Below are 11,435 nucleotides of genomic sequence, written 5' to 3'. Positions count from 1 at the left end.
GGAGGAGCTTGACTTTTCTTCCTGGATTCTTGCTTCCTACCCCAAAAGTCAGTCCTGCCCTATCTCATGCTGGGTGTCTCTGGGCTTGTTACTTCTATGACTACGTTCATGTTTCTGCATATGGGACTGAGTACATAAAAACAAAATACTGCTGGGGATGGTGGTGCATGCCTTATATTCCTGTGCCTTGGAGGAGGAAGCGGGAGAATCCTGACTTGCAGGCTGGACGGGGCTACACAGAAGACCCTGCATCAAGAAAACAAACAAATAAGCAAACAAAAAAACAAGTGGCTCATGCCTAGAATCCCAGCTACTCAGGAGAAGATGATAGTAACAGGCCAGCTAGGCAAAAAGTTAGGGAGACCACATACCCCGACACACACACCTCAACCAAACAAGCCAACATGGAGTACATACCAGTTATGCTACCTATGTGGGAGGCATAGCTAGAAGGATTGTCGTGTAAGCTAGGCCCAGAGAAAAAGCAAAAAAAAAAAAAAGTCCTGGAGATGTGGTTCAAGTGGTAGTGTATTTACCTAGTAAGTGCAAGACCTTGAGTTCTAATCCTAGTACCAACAAAATTTCTTTTTTTGTTGTTTCAATAATGTATTGTTTCAACAATGGGTTTTACATGTAAATATCTACATATGAATAGTAAGCAAATAAGACTGACAAATTTTTATTGTCTAGAAATTATATGTTTGTATGTAGTGTGTGTGTGTGTGTGTGTGTGTGTGTGTGTGTGTGTGTGTGTATGATCCTCCAACTGGCTATGCTCTCATTTCCCCATCTTCTTCTTCCACACCTGTGATATAAAGGACATCGTTACACTTAGTCACACTTCACCCAGATGTCCAGGCAATGCCTTATCTCTGCATTCTTCTGTACTTGGCATGTTCTTAGCCATCTACAGATACCAGGTTGCCTTTGTATTCTGTTCCCCGGTTAAGTTTCACCATTTCTGGCTTTCCTGTTAGTCCATTAAGGGAAGGTTTGGGATTGAGAGGTAAACACAGCAAGAATACAGACTCCCCATCGCCTCTGAACGCTCAGACCACCACACCACCACTGGAGCTGCTGCTGTGAGCTGGAACCCATGATCGATGACAGAAATCCAAAATTGCTTTAAAAAGCTAACACTTACATGGTGCTTAAATACTGACCATGGCTTCTAGCACTTGGCCAATATTAATTCATTCAGTCTTGAGCAATTCTTATTAGGGAGGCATCATCATCATCATCATCACGTGCATTTTACAGAAGAGAAAGGCTCACAGAGATTAAGTAATTTGGCTAAATCTTATTGCTAGTATCACACCTGGATATTCTGGTTCCTGAGTCTTCTCTCTCAGCCACAGTACCATGCTGCTTCTCTGCCCAGTGGGAAAGAGCCAGACTTGGATATAGTAAATTGCTAAATCCAACACAGATACATTGATCCTATACAAAATGCTATGACAACAACCACCCCCTCCCCACAGAAGAGCCCCCACATTCCCACTGTGGCACCCTAACCCTCCTGCAGACCCGGTAGGTCTGGGCCATGGTTGAAATTCTCAGCTTTGCCTTCCCCCCATCCCATCCTGTTCCAGCTTCAGTTCCCATGCTTTACTCACAGGGAGTAAAGCATCTCATGGGAGATGGTTGGATGGCCTGAGTCAAGCAGGGGTTGGAGTGAGAGATCAGCACAGCAACACAAGCTTGTTTCCAGAGAAACTGATCGCAAAGGCCAGAGGAAAAGCTTCACTAGGGAGGTGGCTGGGAAAGGCAAACTTGGTAGGCACCTGGTTGGAGAGGCTTCACTGCAGCCTATCCAGACCACAAAAAAAAAAAAAAAAGGAAGTCCCACCAGTCAGCCCTGACTCATTCATTCCCCTCTCCCCCAAGGAAGGAGTGATTTCCTGCAGGCCCTTCTGGACAGCTTAGGCCCCTCCCCATGGTCTGTCTGTCCTCTTATCTCACCCCAGGCCTTCTCTAGTCAAACCCAAAGCTGGGGGCAATGAAATGAGCCTTCCTCATGAGCCTTCCTCTTTTTTTGGCAGGCCTTGGATTCGGGGATTGGAAAGATGCCAGCAGCCTAAGTAAAGGCAGCTCAGAGGCTAGGATGTCTCATGCAAGACAGGGCAGAAAGCAGGGCTGAGAGCTTGCACCCTTGTGTCACCGGACGGAGGTGAGGTTTAGTGAAGCTTCCCTTTAAATATAGGAACTCTTTGGGCCGGGAGTTTGGCCTAGTGATAGAGGTGCTTGCCTAGCATGCACAAAGTCCTGGGTTCAATTCCTTAGTACCACATACCTAGAAAAAGCCGGAAGTAGTGCTGTGGTTCAAGTGGTAAAGCTCTTGCCTTGAGAAAGCCAAAGATAGTATTCAGACCCTGAGTTCAAGCCCCAAGACTGACAAAAAAGGGGGGGGGGACTGGGAGTTTTGCCTGGTGTAGAGTGCTTACCTAAAAGACTGGGTTCGAATCCTCGGTACCACATTCACAGAAGAAAAGCCGGAAGTGGCACTATGGCTCAACTGGAAGAGCACTAGCCTTGAGCAAAACATGTCCAAGGACAGTGCCCAGGCCCTGAGTTCAAGCACCAGGACTGGCACACACACAAATATATATTTAACAAAAATATATATTTATATATATTATATATATATTGTGTATGTGTGTGCATGTGTGCCAGTCCTGCTACATAGATAGATAGATAGATAGATAGATAGATAGATAGATAGATAGATAAAGGCTTCACTTGGGATCCTTGATTTTGATCACAGAATAATAATTTCTGGACAAGTCACCATGGCAGAGCTTAATTGAGTAACTAAACAAACAGGCAATCAAATAGACAAAAAGCAGACAAACAGAGGGCAAGGGCACACTCTTACAGAGTGTGGGTGCTCTCATAGGGAGATAGAGGGTTCCTTAGGCTGATGGGATATTTATAGGGCAAAGGCAGGAGGTCTGGCTTTAATTGTTATGCACAGATAGGTGTTTGGTTTTTGCTCTAATTATATCTGGTGTTACTTTGAGTTTCCAAGAATCCATCCTGCTATAAAACAGGAGCTTGAGACAAGGAAGGGCCTTTGTTATCTGTATTTTGGTCAGGTAGATTGAGTTTTCTCAGGAAGGCATTCATTCTGTCAATTAGCTGTTAAGTTGGGTGAGATATGCATCCCTCAGGAAGAAATGCTTCTCTCTTTCAAACAAAGATAGCATTTCTGAAAACTGTGAGTTTCCTTCATAGGCCTCAGTTTCCTTAAATTATCCTGCTTCACTTGCAGCCTGTTTCTCTCTCTCTCTCTCTCTCTCTCTCTCTCTCTCTCTCTCTCTCTCTCTCTCTCTCTGTCTTTCTCTCTCTCTCTAGTGGGCAACTACTGGTCCTTTTCTCACTTTAGCAGCATTATACCCCTCTGGATGCCCCCTGTGGGAAAAACTCACATCAGGCCATATGCCAGGCACATATTGTGAAACAAGTGATTAGAATAAAAGAAATGGCTACAAGGTGACCTTAGTCAGAGGTATCTGTATAGGGGTTTAAAAAATAAAAAGCCAGGCGTGGTGGCTCATGCCTGTAATCCTAGCTACTCAGGAGGCAGAGATCTGAGGATCAAAGGTCAAAGCCAGCCTGGACACAAAAGGACCTGAGACTCTTACCTCCAATTGACCCCTAGAAAATGGGAAGTGGGGCTTGGCTCAAAGGTAGGGCGGTAGCCTTGAGCTGAAGAGCTCAGAGACAGTGCCAAGGCCCAGAATTCAAGCCCCATGACCCACAAAAAATTAATTAATTAATTAAAAAAATAAAAAAATGTCAGACCTGAATTCAAATCTCAGCCGTCCCCTTTAATGGTGACTTTGTATGGCTTTTACTCTTCCGAAGCCTCTGTTTCTCTTCTGGAAAGTGAGGACCAGGGCACCAAATGGTCATCATGTGATGAAATGGGGCAGCCAGCTGCTGATAGCTCATGTTCATGATACTACCTGCTCAGAAGGCTGAGATCTGAGGATCACTGTTGGAAGCCAGCTGAGGTGACAAGTCTGTGAAATTCTCATCTCCAGTTAACTGCCAATTAAAAGCCAGAGATAATGCTGTGGAACAATGCCCCAGACTCTGAGTTCAAGTCCCAGGACAAGAGAGAGGGGGAGGAGAAAGTTTCTTTTTGGAATGTAAGGAAGGTGACAGGAAGGAGAAAGGCCCAACTTCTACTCAGCTTTTACCCAGCAGGGGAGATTTAATAATCCCTTCTGGGGTAGTCACAGTTCCTCTAGCTAGGCCAAAGGCATAGCATGGCTACTGACATATAAGAGTACCCTCAAGGGGCCAGGAGCATGGCCTAGTGGTAGAGTGCTTGCCTAGAATGCACGAAGCCCTGGGTTAAATTCCTCAGTACCACATACACAGAAAAAAAAACAAAACTGGAAGTGGTGCTGTGGCTCAGATGGTAAGCACTAGCCTTCAGGCACAGTGCCCAGACCCTGAGTTCTAGCCCCAGGACTGACAAAAATAAAAACAAATTCTGTGTAGACTCAGAAGTAGAAAAGACTTTTGTATGTGTAACCCAACTTTATCAAGGCTTATAGTTCTTTGGGGTTACTTTTTCCACTTATATCTATTAGAACATTCTGTCCCAATCCTATATCCTCTGGGAAATCTATGCCCTCCTCTGCTTTTTTTCCTCACTGGTTTGTTTGAGATAAGGTCTTGCTTTGTAGCCCATGCTGGCCTTGAACTCTTGAGCTACTTATTTCAGTTTCTAGACTCTTACAGATATGCATTATCACACCTGGCCCCTCGGTTGTTATCAGAACCCTTCCAGAGTTTACCTCTTCACCATGGTTCCTCAATCTGAATTTTTACTCCTGCTAAACTTCTGTGGTTGTCATCCTCTCTCAACTGCACAGGTGGTCATATCTTCCTTTTCTTGGTTCTAGGTACAGAACACTGTCATGGAATGTTTGTGTGTGCTGTGAGGAAGCTAAGCAGTCATGGAGTAGGGAGCAAATTTAAAACTAAGCATTGGTGATTGCTGTGCTAAATTTCCCTCAGGCAGTCTTTCTAGCTAGAGTTTCTTGCTGGTTAACTTTTTTTTCTCTCTCTCTTCAAGCCATAGTCTGTCTTTCTCTTCTTGGTTCGTCTCCTTGTCCATCCTTCAGCTTGGCAAGTTCAGCTCTTTAACTACCTCCTATCAAGATCATGCACAAAAGGCTTTCTTCTTTTTTCAACCAACAGCACTAGCAGGACTGATTGTACGTGCCTGAACTTACAGGTAGAAGTAGGAGGAGCTTAAGTTTAAGGCCAGTCCAGTCAAAGATAACAGAGGAGATTCTACCTCAAAAATAAAATGCATGGTCCAGGTATGTCAGTGCATGCCTGTAATCCTAGTTTTTCAGGAGATAGAGCTTAGCAGGATCCTAGTTAGAGGCCAATCTGGGGAAAAAGCTAGTGAGGCTCCACTTTAACAAAACCAAAGTAGGCATGGTGATAAAAATCTGCAATTCCAGCTACTGGAGAAGCATCTGTGGGAGGATCATGGTCCGAGCCTGGCTCGAGCAAAAATAGGAAACCCGTCTGAAAAATAACGGATCAGAGAAGGATAAGAGTCATGGCTCAAGTTGCAGAGTACTTGCTTGCCCAACATGGGAGAGACCCTGGGTTCAAATGCCAGTACTGGAGGTAAAAATGTTTTTGCATAGAAAAGCCATGGAGGCCAGGAGCCTATAACACTGGCTACTCAAGAAGCTGAGATCTGTGGATCGCATTTCGAAGCCATCCCAAACAGGAAAGCGTAGGTGACTCTTATCTCCAACTAACTAGCAAAAAGCCAGGAGTGGACTGTGAATCAAGTTGTAGACTGCTAGCCTCAAGCTAAAAAGCTCACAGGGATGGCACACAGACCCAGTTTAAAAAACAAAAACCATCAACAACAACAGCAACAACAAAAACTGCATGGGTCTCTCTGAAAAGAATGTGAAATTCCATCTCTTTTTAGTTATTTTCCTCACTGCCTATAATTAGGAGAAGATAAAAAAAGATCCCTTCCCTCACCCCAAAAAAATAGAACTTAGGGACCGGTCTGGAATCACAGAGGAAGTTTCTGTTTTCAGGCTAGCCATGGAAATGAGGCCCTATGACAGAAAAGGGAGAGGTGGTGGATTGAGTTTAGTAAAGATTTTTTTTTTTTTTTTGCCAGTCCTGGGCTTGAACTCAGGGCCTGAGCACTGTCCTTGGACTTTCTCAAGGCTAGAGCTCTACCACTTGAGCCTCAGCACCACTTCTGGCTTTTTTCTATGTGTGTGGTACCGAGGAATCGAACCCAGGTCTTCATGCATGCTAGGCAAGCACTTTAACCACAAGGCCAAACTCCCGGCCCCTTTAGTAAAGATCCAGGAATGGGACTTGTTCCAAACAACATGTGTAACCATGAAAGGATTTTAAGCAGGTAAAGGAGTTGGGGGAAATGAAGCAAATTAAAGCCTCAGGAAAAAGCAAAGTATAATATTTTGACTATCAGAATAGGAAACATATAACCTTATTGACAAAGCATGTCCTGACATATTACTAGGGTATGATTAGAGCTATTATTTCAGAAAGAAGTTTGACAAGGTGAAGCAAGAGATGGAGACATGGAAGCCTGGTGGTGCCTAGAGCTATTTGAACCCAGACTTTCTGACTGGATAAAGAATGCAGGTGATAGGTGCCAGTGGCTCACACCCTATAATCCCAGCTACTCAGGACACGGAGATCTGAGGATTGCAGTTTGACACCAGCTCCTGCAGGAAAGTCTATGAGACTCTTACTTCCCACAAACAATTCAAAAAAGCCAGAAATGGTACTATGGCTCAAGCCTCAGCTCTCACGTTGAGCAAAAGAAGCTCAGAGACAGCGCCCAGGCCCTGAGTTCAAGCCCTACAACCAACAAAAACAAAATTTAAAAATTGCAGGTGTTAGAAATTTTGAAATAATGGGGAGATAAAAGGCAAGGACTCAGCTGGGCATGGCAGCTCATGCCTGTAATTCTAGTTACTCAGGAGGCTGAGATCTGAGGATTGAGGTTCAAAGCCATCCCAAGCACTAATGACCCTGAGAGTCTTATCGCCAATTAACCACCAGAAAACCGGAAGTGGTGCTGTGGCTCAAAGGGTAGAGTGGTAGCCTTCAGCTGAAGAGCTCAGGGACAGCGCCCAGGCCCACAAGTTCAAGCACCTCCCCTCTCCCCCCCCCCCAAAAAAGGCAAGGACTCAAGTAGAAGCTCACATGAGCCAGTTCTCTTTCCAACTCACTGCTGACATCCCTGTGGCAATGATACAGTTCTTATACCACATAACCAGCAAATCCTACAAAACAGAACTCCTTCCTCTGTGAGAGCTGGTTTCAGAGTACACCATGACCCAAGGCTCCTCATTCAGCAACCCCTGGACTGGGGAAAGCAGCTCTTTGTAGCTGTGTGGGAGATAAGGAAAAGGAAAACAAAAAATGCCAGGGGTGCAGAAAGACCCCATCTCAACTCTGATAGACAGGTCCCTGTGAGAGGGAAGCAGGGGCCTCCTTCTACAAGTCATAGAACTCGATAAGGACTTGGATGTCAGAGTGCAGAATGAGGATTGGAGAATCACTATCGGATTTCAAGTTCAGATGTCTCAGTAGCCTGTGAGATACTTCTCTTTCTATAAAGAGAAACTCCCAAAGGGAGTGTGACAGCAATAGCTCTGTTTGGGACTTGATGAGTTTGATATTGAGATGTCCAATGAGTAAGAATTTAAAGTTCAAGATAGGGATGAGGTGTTGAGAGCCTCCTGGTGTATAAAAAGCATTGAAACCACGGGATCACTGAGATACATAAAAGACACAGCAAAGTACATCTAGAGAACAGCAAAATTTAGAGGCAAAATAAATCACAGAAGCAAACTGAGAGGGAATGTTACAGAAAATAGCAGGAGACCAGGAAACTATGACATTGTAAAACCATACTGAGTTGACAGGTACTCAAGGTCATTGACATGAACTTGGAGATATAAATATAACTATATAGACATAGAAATCTTTGATGGGATATATATTCTATAGACATTGATATATTATATAGATCAATATATATCTATGACATACAAACTATCAGCTTAATTTTAATTTTGTTCTTAAATTTATGTGCCAGTGATTGCATAAAGATTCCATTCTTGAATACTTGTTTGTTAAACTTGACATTTGAAATATGATGTAAAAAAATCAGTGTTAATTAAAAAAACGTGTGTTGAAAGTGTGAGTTAGATGAGAATTTAGAAGAAAGACAGCACAGCTATCTCCTACAGGGTAGGAGATAAGGCTCAAGGGACCAGGTCAGGCAAGGATACCAGGAGGCATTTGAATTGTGTTATAAGGCAAGGGGAAGCCTTGCAGTGGGAGGGAAAATTGAAGTACGTAGTGAAGACAAATATATATATATATATATATATATGTTAAATTTGTCATTCTGTTGTGTGGAAACTGGACAGGATTAAGAGTAAAGATGGAACACCAAGCAAAACGCCATTGTAATTGAAATATGTACTAGGATGGAAAAAGTGGAGTGATTAAAAGTGTACAAGATTGTAGTACATTTTAAAGGAATAGATGACAGGACTTGCTAATTAACTGGACATAGGGTAAGCAAAACCAGTTCTGAGGTTTGCAATTTAATCAATTGAACAGGTAGAAACATCACTTACAAAAGTGGCATGACTAGGAATTAAAAATAAACACAGAAATGGGAACTAAATCAATCATTTTCTTTGGGGGAACTGGAGGTATGGCTCAAGTGGCAGAGTTCCAGCTATGAGTGGAAAAGCCAAGTTGGGAGTGCAAGGTCCTCAGTTCAAGTCCTAGCACATGGACATGTGAGAACACACCGGGGAGGGGAGATTTCTTTTGGACAATCTTTTCTTGAGATGGTTATCTTCCATTACGTTGCCTAGGCTAGTCATAAACTTAAGTGATCCTCCCTTTTTTTGTTTCCCAAGTAGCTGGGACTACAGGCATGAACCACCATATCCATCTAAAATGCAAGATGTCTATTAGATACACAAGTGCTAGTTGGAACGGACAGTTGGCTATCCATATCTAGAACCCAAGGAAGAATTCATAGCTAGAGGCATTAACTCTGAAGTCATTAGCATTCACATAGCATTTAAAGCCCTTGGACTACCTGAACATTAAAGAAAGCTGTGTCTTCCACCTCCAGCCCAACCTGGCCACCTGTAGCTCACACAAAAGGCTGAGATTTGAGGATCATGGTTCCAAGCCACCCAGGCAGGAAAATCTATGGGACTCTTATCTCCAATTAACCACCAAAAAAGCCAGAAGTAGAGCTGTGGTTCAAGTGGTAGAGTGCTGTATCATTGAGCAAAGGACTCAGGGACAGCACCGTGGTCCCTGAGTTCAAGCTCCAGAGACCAGCACAAGAACAAAAACAAACATAAAACCGGCATGTGGCTCATGCCTGTAATCCTAGCTACTCAGCAGGCTGAGATCTGAGGATCAAGGTTCAGAGCCAGCCTGGGCATAAAAGGACCTGAGACTCTTATTTCCAATTAACCTCTAGAAAACAGGACTCGGGGCTTGACTCCAGGGTAGGGTGGTAGCCTTGAGCTGAAGAACTCAGGGATGGCACCCAGGCCCAGGGGTAGAGCTGTACCCTTGAGCTGAAGCCCCCAGAACCACAAAACAAAAAAACAAACCAAAAAGCCCTACAAAAACAAAAACAAACCAACACTTAATCTAACAGAGGCTGGAAATCCCTTAATGAGGGGCAGGGAAGGGGAGGTAGATCCAAAGTCATTACTATTGATCGTTACCACCTGAGGGCTTGTAGGACCAAGGACAAACTTGGCTTAGATACAACTTGTGAAGAAATGGTGCAGAAAACTAAGACTTCACTGGAGACCTAACGAACTTCCCTCTACTCACCCTTACCTCCTAAAATTCGGAAGAAGAGGGAGGAGGAGGAGGAGAGGGGAGGAGGAGAGGGGAGGAGGAAGGGAAGAGGAGGGGAGATGGAAGAGGTGGGGAGTGGGAAGAGGAGGAGGGGGAGAGGAAGAAGAGGAGAGGAAGGAGGAGGAGGGGGAAGAGGAGGAGGGGGAGGAGGAGAAAGGGTATTAAGCTCAATTAGTCCCAACAATGGAAGCTATGGCTAGTAAATATGGGTGTTAATATGGTTATGTATGTTCCTCACTCCCAATGCCTCCTCCCCCATCCCTACAAGAGTCAGCTCCCCAGAGTAAGTACAGCAGCCACCTACAATTCTACGCCCAAGAGGAAGCCTAGCTTTCCATGAAGAGATTATATCTATATCTTACCTATTAAAGATCATATCTACACCTCTGCTACTAACATTGGGAAGACAATCACAGTTGAGACTAATTCTGAGAAAACCAGATAGAAGTACTAAAGACCATTCTTGTTGTTTTCTATTTCACTTTTTATTATCTTTAAGTAGTTATACAAAGGAATTATTCAACAAAGCAGCTTATGAATAAAATGCATCTTAATGTTACTTCTTTCAACATTCTCACCCATCCTTTCCAACCCACTCCTTCCCTCACTTTTCTTAATTTTGTAGTATATATATTGGATTTTTGGCTGCATTCCTCTCCCTTCTCTTCATAAAGACTTTTTAAATCATATATACACACTTACAACTTAAACTTCTGTGTTTAAGATCATCTTACGTACTTACCATTCTCTTGTAAGAACATTTAAAAATCTACTCTTTAGGAATTTCCAAGAATGTTGTACTTTATTACTAAAGCCACCTGTGGCCTGGCATCTGTGGCTCACTCCTATAGTTCTAGCTGCTTGAGAGGCAGATATCAAGGCCAGCCCAGGAATGATGTGAGGATTTTGGTAAATGCAATGGGTCTGGGGCAGGGTCTAGCTCCGGCTATTGTGGCTTTTCAATAGACCATATTTTGAGTGGAGGGACGCTGAGGCTACCCACCACTATGGGTGGGCACAATGTTTCTTTTTTCTTTCTTTCTTTCTCTTTTTTTTTTTTTTTTTTTTTTTTTTTGCCAGTCCTGGGCTTGAGCTCAGGGCCTGAGCACTGTCCTTGGACTTTCTCAAGGCTAGAGCTCTACCACTTGAGCCTCAGCACCAATTCCAGCTTTTTCCTATGTATGTGGAACCAAGGAATCAAACCCAGGTCTTCATGCATGCTAGGCAAGCACTCTACCACTAGGCCAAACTGCCGGCCCAAGAATGTGTTTCTTTATACACAAGGTCCCAGGACCTATTTAAAGCAGAACTGCCTATCTGCTATGGTAGTAAGAATGATAGTCATTTCTTGGCAGGTTACCCCCAAGTGCATGGCATGGCTCTCTAGGCACTGAAGGTTGCGCTTCTGGGCTTTGTGTAGGTGTATGGTCTCACACAAATCTTTAACTTCTCTGCATCTCAGTCTCCCCATCTTTATAATG

General features: G+C 43.8%; 1 pseudogene; it reads right to left on the bottom strand.

The window, feature by feature from the left end:
* Positions 1–770: 770 nt before the first annotated feature.
* Positions 771–4,822, bottom strand: LOC150061972 (small nuclear ribonucleoprotein F pseudogene; annotated as a pseudogene).
* Between the last annotated feature and the right edge of the window lie 6,613 nt (positions 4,823–11,435).

This window comes from Megascapheus bottae, chromosome 6 (genome assembly GCF_031878675.1).
Source record: "Megascapheus bottae isolate mThoBot1 chromosome 6, mThoBot2.hap1, whole genome shotgun sequence".
Lineage (NCBI taxonomy): Eukaryota > Metazoa > Chordata > Mammalia > Rodentia > Geomyidae > Megascapheus > Megascapheus bottae.
The sequence above is the reverse complement of the archived record's forward strand: the minus strand, read 5'-3'. Positions and strand labels throughout refer to the sequence as shown.